This window comes from Callithrix jacchus, chromosome X (assembly GCF_049354715.1).
Source record: "Callithrix jacchus isolate 240 chromosome X, calJac240_pri, whole genome shotgun sequence".
Classification (NCBI taxonomy): Eukaryota; Metazoa; Chordata; class Mammalia; order Primates; family Cebidae; genus Callithrix; species Callithrix jacchus.
Window position 1 is genome coordinate 112,567,481 of NC_133524.1, and position 11,954 is coordinate 112,579,434.

The window sequence follows — 11,954 nt, forward strand, 5'->3', positions numbered from 1 at the left end:
GAAAACAGTGCAGGGGGAGTCACTCATTTATATTGCTCAAAAAGATCTCACATGCACCCATGATTTGGATACCTGACATGAAGAGGGCATTGATGATCAACCATTCATAGCCAGAGAAGCAGTGGCAGATGAGTTTAGATTATACCAGTAGCACCTTCTAACTCCAAACCTGCAGAGTAGGAAGCAACTCTGAAGAGAGAGGAGGAAAGTGCAGGTCAATCACCACTCCAAGTCTCTCGAGTTGAAGTTTGGCTGTTACTGAGGGAAGGAAAGAAGTAAACTGGCAATGAATTGAAATTTTAAAATGGGTTACACTTTTTAAATTGGGTTGGATTTTTTTCCATAACTAAAAGTGATCAAAAAGCTAGGGAATATGCCTGAGGTGTTTTTCGGGTCAGGAAACGCAGATTGAACGTGTCATGGTTAAAGGTAATAATTCAGGAAAAATTACATATTGTACCTATCACAATTCAATAAACTGAATATCAATACAATTTTCTTTCATTTCCTAAAGGAATCCTAGTCAGAATAGGCAATAGAATTTAGTACCTATGTCAGAAAACGTTGCTATTTTACTGTATCTACCACATTTTTTTTTTGCATCAAGAAGTTATGTAACAGCAATGTGAGTGTTTTTTCTGAACTACTTAACAAAAAACGCTGGACATACTGTACCTATTTCACTTGTTATACCTGATTATAAGTAGCAATTCAAGCTGGTAAAATGACTTAATGGAAAGATACTATGTAAGAGGTACTGTTTAATTTTTTTCTGCATTTTTTCATTATTTCCCAGTAAATTTTAGTCACATAGCTCCTTTCATTTCCAGACAAAAATGATCTAAACAAATGAGTCAGACTGTAACCCACACTGAAGCATTAGCTGCTGTTGTGTAATTACAAGACAGGTGTATCACCACTCCTAAGCCTGAAAACAACAATATTTCAACAACACAGGTCATGGGCCTGACCACCAGTAACTGATTGCTGCATCCCACTGATGTTAATAACTATAATAATACTGACTATACAGCTGGATTCTACTTTATCATTTATGAGTCCTCCCTTCCATGGATATTGGTGGAGGTCCTGGTGCTAATTTCATAAACTGATATTTGATTGTCAGTTGAAAATTCTATGAAACTGTTTAAGTCTGTTAGCGGTCTGTTAAGTCTGTTATAGGAATGCTTGTGATCCAATTGGCTTATGCACAGAACCAACCCTCCTCTCTTCAGCAGTCTCCTGAGAGGGATCCTCAGTTTGGAGCAGTGAGCTATCTAGCAGGTGTTAAGGTGTTCTTTTCAGGCTGGTAATTAATACTAATTAGCCCTTTGTGTTTTAAAGAGTAACCGGTTAAGAGGTGAAAGGTGAAAGGAAGGATGACTTCCAAGAAAAGAAAAACAGTTCAGAAGAAGGACTGGGTGAAGAATGACATGGGGTAGAGGAAAGAGAAATAGAAGTAAGCAGGAGAGAGGAATACTAAGAGGGAAAGTAATTTAATAGAATAATTGAGAAAGGCTGAGATGGAAAGGAGACGCGCTATGGCATAAATTACTGGAAAAAGCTCAGGTTTTGTTAATAGAACTCGATTGGAATACCAGCCCCTATATGTTCCAGCCCTGTGACCTTGGAGAAACTATTTCACCTATCTCTGCATATTTATTAATCTGTAAAAATGGGGATAATAATAGTATTTCTTGGTAGAGTTGTTTTGAAGATTAGAAATAACATGATAAAGTACATGGCAGAGAATGATGGTTTCCAGTTTCACCTATGTCCCTGCAAAGGACACGAATTCATCCTTTTTTATGACTGCATAGTATTCCATGGTGTATATGTGCCACATTTTCTTTATCCAGTCTATCACTGATGGACATTTGGGTTGGTTCCAAGTCTTTGCTATTGTGAACAGTGCCACAATGAACATATGTGTGCATGCATCTTTATAATAGAATGATTTATAATCTTTGGGTATATACCCAGTATCGGGATTGCTGGGTCAAATGGTACTTCCAGTTTTGGATCTCTGAGGAATCACCACACTGTCTTCCACAATGGTTGGATTAATTTACACTCCCACCAACAGTGTAAAAGTGTTCCTATTTCTCCACATCCTCTCCAGCATCTGTTGTTTCCTGACTTTTTAATGATCACCATTCTAACTGGTGTGAGATGGTATCTCATTGTGATTTTGATTCGAATTTCTCTTATGACCAGTTATGATGAGCATTTTTTCATATGTCTGTTGGCTGCATAAATGTCTTCTTTTGAGAAGTGTCTGTTCACATCCTTTGCCCACTTTTTGATGGGGAACAGAAAACCAAACACCACATGTTCTTAGTCATAGATGGGAGTTAAACAATGAAAACTCATGGACATAGGAAGGGGAACATGACATACTGGGGTCTTTTGGAGGGTGGGGAGCAGTGGGAGGGATAGCATTAGGAGAAATACCTAATGTAGATGGCAGGTTGATGGGTGCAGCAAACCACCATGGCACATGTATACCTGTGTAACAAACTTGCATGTTATGCACATGTACCTCAGAACTTAAAGTATAATATTTTTTTTTAAAAAAACCTGAGAAATAAAGAGAAAAACATCCATGGCTTATGGTGGCTACTAAAAGAAAAGGGTAGCTGATATTGTGGCAATAGTGGTTATTGTTGTTATTGTTAGAGGCAGTCACATTATTATTGTTAGGAACAATATTGTTTGCCAGTAATAAAGTAGAAATAAATTTGTTGCCATGACATTCAGCAATAAAAGAAAGTGAATCAATGAAGGATACCTCAGATAGCCCTCCACATGTCAGTTTTAGAAAGAAGCTAGAACATTGCTGTGTGTAGTGAAAGAAGAAAGAATTGCATTGTATTATTCACCTATTAGACATCCTACTACACATCACTTACATTAAAGAACTTCAGCCAAGCAAGGCGTTAATGCTATACTTTATGACTAGTTTTGTTTGTAGCTCTTCATTTTCCATTTCTTTAGAATATATAGTGATACAATTTAAACTTTAATAATTAGAAAAATATATTGAAAATGCCTGCACATGAACATAGATAGTATAAATATAACTATTCTTTAATTGTTTTTTAATCTCTTCAAAGAACTCTAGTAGGTAGGTTAGGGTTCATGATAAATTATACTTTATGTTTGTTATAAGAAGTTAATAAGAATAATTATTCCATGGATCATATGAAGTGAATGACTTCCTGAGGTAAGAAAGTAAGAGTAGGCATTTGAATGTCTGAAATGCCTGGGATTTAAGAGGTAAAATACAAAGTTTTGACAAAGTTTATTTTTGTAAATGAATACCAGCAGCAAGCATATCTTACAGCAATGCATTTAAAAGAAGGAATGCCACTATACCAAAGGTGAAGTCTAAGTACAAGCGTACTTCATTTTATTGAACTTAACTTTTATTGTTCTTGGCAGATATTGCACTTTTTACAAATTATGGGTTTATGGCAATGCTGGTTTGAGCAAGTTTATTGGTGCCATGTATCCAACAGCATGTGTTCATTTTGTATCTGTGTGTCACATGTGGCTAATTCTCACAATATTTCAAACTTTTTTATTATTCTTATATCTTATGGTAATCTACGACTGGTCATGTTTGATGTTAACATTATAATTGTTTTGAGGTGCCGTGAACTAAACTATGTTCATATAAGATGGCAAACTGTTGTGTGTATTCTGATTGCTCCACTGGTCAGCTGTTCGCCATGTCTCTCCTTCTCCTTGGGGCTATTTCCTGAAACACAACAGTATTGAAATTAGGCCAATTAATAACCCTAAAATGGCCTACAAATGTTCAAGTGAAAGGAAGAGTCTCACATCTCTCACTTTAAACTAAAAAAGCCAGTAATGATTGAGCTCACTGAGGAAGGATTGTTGAAAGCAGAGAGAGGCTGAATGCTAGGCATCTTGTGCCAAATAACCAAATTGTGAATGCAAAATGAAAAGTTCTTGAAGGAAGTTAAAAGTGCTATTCCAAGGAATACATGAATGATAAGAAAGTGAAACAGCATTATTACTGACATGGAGAAAGTTTTAGTGGTCTGGATAGTAGACCAAACAAGCCACAACATTCCCTTCAGCCAAAGCCTAATTTGGAGCACGACCCTAACTCTTTTCAGTTCTATGAAGGCTGAGAGAAGTGAGGAAGATGCAGCAGCAAAGTGTGATGCTACCGGACCTTGTTCATGAAGTTTAAGGGATGAAGCCATCTCCATAACAGGAAAGGGCAAGGTGAAGCAGCAAGTACCGATATAGAAGCTACAGCAAGTTATGCCAAATATTTAGCTAAGATTATTGATGAAGTTGGCTACATTAAATAACAAATTTTCAGTGTAGACAAACCAGACATCTGTTGGAAGGAGATGCTATCTAAGACTTTCATAGCTAGAGAAGTTAATGCCTGACTTCAAAGCTTCAAATGACAGGCTTACTCTCTTGGCAGGGGGCTAATATGGCTGGTGACTCTAAGTTGAAGCCAATGCTCAGTTACCATTCTGAAAATCCCAAGGTCCTTAAGAATTACACTAAATCTATCTGTGTTCTATAAATGGAACAACAAAGTCTGGATGACAGCAAAGAGTTTATTTTTACCAAAGAGTTTATTGAATATTTTAAGCCCACTGTTAAGACCTACTGCTCAGAAAAAAATTTCCTTTAGAAACATTACTGCTCACTAACAAAGTACCTGGTCACCCAGCAAAACAGGGAGATTAATGTTCTCTTCATGCCTGCCAACACAGCATCCATTCTGCAGTTCATAGATCAAGGGGTGATTTTGACTTTCAAGTCTTATTATTTAACAAATATATTTTGTAAAACTATAACTGCCATAAATAGTGATTCCTCTGATGAATCTATGCAAGGTAAAGTGAAAAGCTTTTCAGAAGGATTTAGCATTCTAGATGCCATTAAGAACATTCATGATTCATGGGAGAAGTTCAAAATACCAATATTAACAAGAGTTTGGAAGAAGTTGATTCAAGCCCTCATAGATGACTTTGAGGAATTCAAGATGTCAGTGGTGGAAGTAATTGCAAATGTGGTGGAAGTAATTGCAAATGTGGTGGAAGTAATTGCAAATGTGGTGAAAATAGCAAGAGAACTAGAATTAGAAGTACAGCCTGAAGAGGTAACTGAATTCCTGCAATCTCATGATAAACCTTGAATCAATGAGTTATTTCTTATGTATGAGCAAGGAGTTTTGTTTGATTTGTTTGTTTGTTTGTTGGAGAAGTTTTGCCTGTGTTGCCCAGCCAGAAGTGCAGTGGCATGAGCTCTGCTCACTGTGACCTCTGCCTCCCAGGTTTAAGTGATTCTCCTGCCTTAGTCTCCCAAGAAGCTGGGATTACAGGCATCCGCCACCATGCCCAGCTAATTTTTTGTATTTTTAGTAGAGACAGGGTTTTGCCTAAATATATAGCAGGACTATTCAAAAGAGCTCTAATCTGGAAACAGCTCAAATGTTCATCAGTAAAATGGTTAAGTGAATTTAGTATTTATTGTATAGTAGCATATTCACACATTGTAATGTGATACAGAATGATAATAGATGAACTACAGGTACATGTAACAGTATGAAAGACCCTCTAAAACATAAGATTGAGTCAAAGATGTCAGACACAAAAGTGTATATACTACAATACTTTTAACAAGTTTGAACTTGTTAAAAGTTCAAACACTGGCAAAACTGAAGTATGATGTTAAAACTCAAGATTGTAGGGAGGGTAATAAGAGGTCTTCTGAGGTTCTGGTAATGTTTCCTGAACTTACTCTAATTGCATGGGAGTGTTAAGTTTGTGAAAACTCATCAAGTTGTATATTTATAATTTGTGCATTTTCATTATGCATGTTAAACTTCAATATAAAGTTAATACTTAAAGTGCTATATTATATATATTATATATATATTATATATATTTTATATATATTATATATATATTATATATATTATATATATATTATATATATTATATATATATTATATATATTACATATATATTATATATATATTATATATATTACATATATATTATATATATATATTATAAAGGCAACGTAACAAAAACATAAAATTAACAAATTAACTTTCCCTGTTTGGAAACAATCAATATGAAATTATGCATCAGGAGCTATTATTTTCTTTCAAGATTCTATAGCATGTTGTCCTTTATATTCTGTAGAAAGCAAGATGTGTGTTCTCTGTCGATTCACTAGCTGATACTGCTAGAGAATCATGACTTCTTTGACAACTAAATTTTCTTTCTTAAGTAAGTCTTACTTCTTAGAATTATAGGAATCTTTTCGAGAAAAGCTTACTAATATTTTGACTATGGGTAGAGTCTGATTTATAGTAAAGTGGTTAATGTCTGAAACCATAAACTTTAAATGCTTACTTCATGTATTTACATTTACTAAGATAGGAATTTATATTATTTATTTTTACTGTAGACCAACTAGTCTTTCTTCTTCATTCTTTCACACTTTCAGCTGGTGAAGTTTAAAAGAGTTCTTTCAGGAGAGGGCTAAAAAATAATGTGGTTGCTCAATAAGGCCTTGGGTTTCATGAAAGTGTTCAAATGCCTTCTCTTTTATTTTTAAATTACATATTTGATGTATATATTTTGGGGGTACATGTGATGGATAATTTTTTATATTCATATAATCAAATCGGGGTAATTGGGGTGTCCATCACCTTAAATATGAGACTGAAGACAACTTCCATGGTTAATGACATAATTTTAGTGAGAAAGAAGAATATGGGATGTAACTATTGGATCAATTTTTATTTTAACTTTGTTTCCTGGACAAAATCACAGTTATGAGCTGACTTTTGGTTGCTACTAATTTATTACTAACTAAATCTTTCAATTGCTGTATTAGTCTGTTTTCGCACTGCTATAAAGATACTACCGGAGACTGGATAATTTATAAATAAGTGGTTTAACTTACTCACAGTTCCACATGGCTGGGGAGGCCTCAGGAAACTCATAATCATGGTGGGGGGGGGAGAAACAAGCACCTTCTTCATAAGGTGGAGAGAGAGAGGGAGGGGGAGAGAGAGAGAGAGAGAGAGAGAGAGAGAGAGAGAGAGAGAGAGAGAGAGAGAGAAAGAGGAAACTGGCACTTTTTAAACCATCAGATCTCATGAGAATTCCCTGACTATCACCAGAACAGCATGGGGGAAACTGCTTCCATGATCCAATTACCTCCCACCAGGTCCCTCCCTTGACATGCAGGAATCACAATTTGAGATGAGATTTGAGTGGGAATACAGAGCCAAACCACCAAACCATCTCAATTTCTGACAATGCTTTTTTTTTTTTAAATTTTTTATTGCATTTTAGATTTTGGGGTACATGTGCAGAACATGCAAGACAGTTAAATAGGTACAGACATGGCAGTGTCTTTTGCTTCCTTTCTCCCCTTCACCCACATTTGGCATATCTCCCCAGGCTATCCCTTCCCACCTCCCCCTCCCACTGGCCGTCCCCTTTTCCCCCAATAGACCCCAGTGTTTAGTACTCCCCTCCCTGTGTCCATGTGTTCTCATTTTTCATCACCCGCCTATGAGTGAGAATATGCAGTGTTTCATTTTCTGTTCTTGTGTCAGTTTGCTGAGAATGATGTTCTCCAGATTCATCCATGTCCCTACAAATGACACAAACTCATCATTTCTGATTGCTGCATAATATTCCATGGTGTATATGTGCCACATTTTCCCAATCCAGTCTATCATCAAAGGGCATTTTGGTTGATTCCAGGTCTTTGCTATTGTAAACAGTGCTGCAATAAACATTCGTGTGCATGCGTCCTTATAGTAGAACGATTTATAGTCCTTTGGATATATACCCAGTAATGGGATTGCTGGGTCAAATGGAATTTCTATTTCTAAGGCCTTGAGGAATCGCCACACTGTCTTCCACAATGGTTGAACTAATTTACACTCCCACCAACAGTGTAAAAGTGTTCCTTTTTCTCCACATCCTCTCCAGCATCTGTTGTCTCCAGATTTTTTAATGATCGCCATTCTAACTGGTGTGAGATGGTATCTCAATGTGGTTTTGATTTGCATCTCTCTGATGACCAGTGACGATGAGCATTTTTTCATATGATTGTTGGGCTCATATATGTCTTCTTTCATAAAGTGTCTGATCATATCCTTTGCCCACTTTTGAATGGGCTTGTTTGTTTTTTTCCTGTAAATCTGTTTGAGTTCTTTGTAAATTCTGGATATCAGCCCTTTGTCAGATGGGTAAACTGCAAAAATTTTTCCCCATTCTGTTGGTTGCCGATTCACTCTAGTGACTGTTTCTTTTGCCGTGCAGAAGCTGTGGAGTTTCATTAGGTCCCATTTGTCTATTTTGACTTTTGTTGCCAATGGTTTTGGTGTTTTGGTCATGAAGTCCTTGCCTACTCCTATGTCCTGAATGGTTTTGCCTAGATTTCCTTCTAGGGTTTTTATGGTGCCAGGTCTTATGTTTAAATCTTTAATCCATCTGGAGTTAATTTTAGTGTAAGGTGTCAGGAAGGGGTCCAGTTTCTGCTTTCTGCACATGGCTAGCCAGTTTTCCCAACACCTTTTGTTAAACAGGGAATCCTTTCACCATTGCTTGTTTTTGTCAGGTTTATCAAAGATTGTAAGGTTGTAAATATGTTGTGTTGCCTCCGATGCCTCTGTTCTGTTTCATTGGTCTATATCACTGTTTTGGTACCAGTACCATGCTGATTTGATTACTGTAGCCTTGTAGTATAGGTTGAAATCCGGTAGTGTAATTCCCCCACTGTGTTCTTTTTGCTTAGAATTGACTTGGCTATGCGGCCTCTCTTTTGGTTCCATATGAAGTTCATAGTGGTTTTTTCCAGTTCTGTGAAGAAAGTCAATGGTAGCTTGATGGGTATAGCGTTGATTCTGTAAATTACTTTGGGCAGTATAGGCATTTTCACGATATTAATTCTTCCTAACCATGAACATGGAATGTTTCTCCATCTATTTGTGTCCTCTCTGATTTCGTTGAGCAGTGGTTTGTAGTTCTCCTTGAAGAGGTCCCTTACGTTCCTTGTGAGTTGTATTCCAAGGTATTTTATTCTTTTGTAGCAATTGTGAATGGCAGTTCGTTCTTGATTTGGCTTTCTTTAAGTCTGTTATTGGTGTAGACGAATGCTTGTGATTTTTGCACATTGATTTTATATCCTGAGACTTTGCTGAAGTTGCTTATCAGTTTCAGGAGTTTTTGGGCTGAGGCGATGGGGTCTTCTAGGTATACTGTCATGTCGTCTGCAAATAGAGACAATTTGGCTTCCACCTTTCCTATTTGAATACCCTTTATTTCTTTTTCTTGCCTGATTGCTCTGGCTAGAACTTCCAGTACTATATTGAATAGGAGTGGTGACAGAGGGCATCCTTGTCTAGTGCCGGATTTCAGAGGGAATGCTTCCAGTTTTTGCCCATTCAGTATGATATTGGCTGTTGGTTTGTCATAAATAGCTCTTATTACTTTGAGATACGTTCCATCGATACCGAGTTAATTGAGGGTTTTTAGCATAAAGGGCTGTTGAATTTTGTCAAATGCCTTCTCTCCGTCAATTGAGATAATCATGTGGTTTTTGATTTTGGTTCTGTTTATGTGGTGAATCACGTTTATAGACTTGCATATGTTGAACCAGCCTTGCATCCTTGGGATGAATCCTACTTGATCATGATGGATAAGTTTTTTGATTTGCTGTTGCAATCGGCTTGCCAATATTTTATTGAAGATTTTTGCATCTATGTTCATCATGGATATTGGCCTGAAGTTTTCTTGTTGGGTCTCTGCCAGGTTTTGTTATCAGGATGATATTGGTCTCATAAAATGATTTGGGAAGGATTCCCTCTTTTTGGATTATTTGGAATAGTTTCAGAAGGAATGGTACCAGCTCCTCTTTGTTGTCTGGTTTTTTTTAAACAAACAAACAAACAAACAAAAGCAAATCAGGCTCATGGCTATTGTTGTGTGTGTCCTAACAGGAATGGCCTATGTTTAGAAGTCCCCCATTGAACAACGTAATGCATGTCGGTCATTAATTATAATGTTGAGATGTTTTTGTACAGCTAAAGCAGAGCTTCCCATGTGTCATGCCCAAGTTAACCATAATTCTAGTATTGCCTTTCAGACCATGGCTTAGGCATAGATTGCAAGGCAGATGAATGGTCATGCTTTCTCTCTCTCCTTATTTTTTATTACTCCAATCATGAGCAGTCTTCTTCTGTTTTCTCACACAATGCTCATTCATATCCTTATGATTGAGTTTACATAGTTCCCTCTCTCTTTTGCCCATACAACTTCTATACTTCTTTCAAGTTTCAAATCAACAATACACAAACATAATTTGTTCATCAGTTAGTAAATAGGGGCCCAAAGAAGAGAAAATATACTCTTGAATCTCATGGGTCTTTGAGCGTGAATTATAGACCAGGTGTCCTTTCTTTGTTTTTTGGCAACAAAGTCATTAAATTACTTGTCTGAGTAAAATTTTCTAATAAATATTTACTGAGCGCCTACTCTGCACCAGGTTTTGTGCTAGATGTGTGGAATACAGGAAGAATTAACACAATCTCCCTGTCTTCAAAGAACTAGTAGTCTAGAGGAAGATAAGCAAGTGATTTCACACAATATAAAACGAACATAGGGTGCATAGGAACACAGAGGAGAGACATCTAAATCTAGATTGCTGTAATAAAGGAGGAAGTATTGTGAAAAGACCTGGAAGAAGACAGCCAAGCAGAGTTTTAAAGGATGAGTAGTAGCCAAATGAAGAGGAGGGTGGGAATTTCCAGAAGAAGCAATAGCATGAGCAAAGGCACTGAGGTGAGAAACAGCATGTTTGTGTACGCACAGAAAAGGACATACACAGTAAGCGTTTGAGGCAAGGAATAGGAATAAATGATACTAAAGAGGCAGTCAGGAGCCAGTTTATGAAAAGCAAAGCATGGTAAGGGGAATAATCCTACCCCCCCCAACAGTATATTATCTAAAATCTACCCTACCTTTTGTGTGTTAAATGCTCCAACTTTCAAAGGTGATAGAAACTTCTCTACTACATCATAGGCAGGGAAAATTGGTCCCATTGTGTAACAAATACCCTTGCCATGTGATATGGTTGGGCTTTCTGTTCCCACCCAAATCTAATCTTAAATTGCAGCTCTCATGATCCCCATGTGTGGTGAGAGGGACCTGGTGGGAGGTAATTGAATCATGGGGTGATTACCCCCATGTTGTTCTCATGATGGTAAGTTCTCATAAGATCTGATGGTCATATAAGAGGCTTTTCTCCCTTTGCTCGGCACTTCGGCTGTCATGTGAAGAAGGTGTGTTTTCTTTCCCTTCGACAGTGAAGTGAGTTTCCTGAGGCCTCCCCAGGCATGTGAAACTGTAAATCAATTAAACTTCTTTCCTTTATAAATTACCCAGTCTTGGGCAGTTCTTCATAGCTGCATGAGAATAGACTAATACACCTTGTGATCCCAATAATCTCTCTATCCTTATGATTCTTGTTTTCTTTCTATTCCCTTGATTACCAATTGTTTTCAATGCCCCAAGGTGGGCCCCTTTAATTTATATGGGACTTTGATAGATTAGTAAATGCTATTGGATTTGCTTTTTAGCTTTTCCTTTTATAAGGAGGTTTATAAGCCCTTCTTGCTTCTCTCCCTTCTATGTTTCCTCTTAGCCTTTAGGTCACACCAGTAGTATATAGTACTAATAGGCGTGCATTTATGCATTAGCACTCTTCCTCCTCCAATTCCCCATTGGTACATGTATATGCGTGCACACACACATGCATGTCAGCCTTTGTTATGTTCAAGACAAAGTTAAGTAAAACTTACTGATACTTTCCTTACTAGCACCCTACATCTTTCATGGACTTTCTCTACCTTACCTGATGAG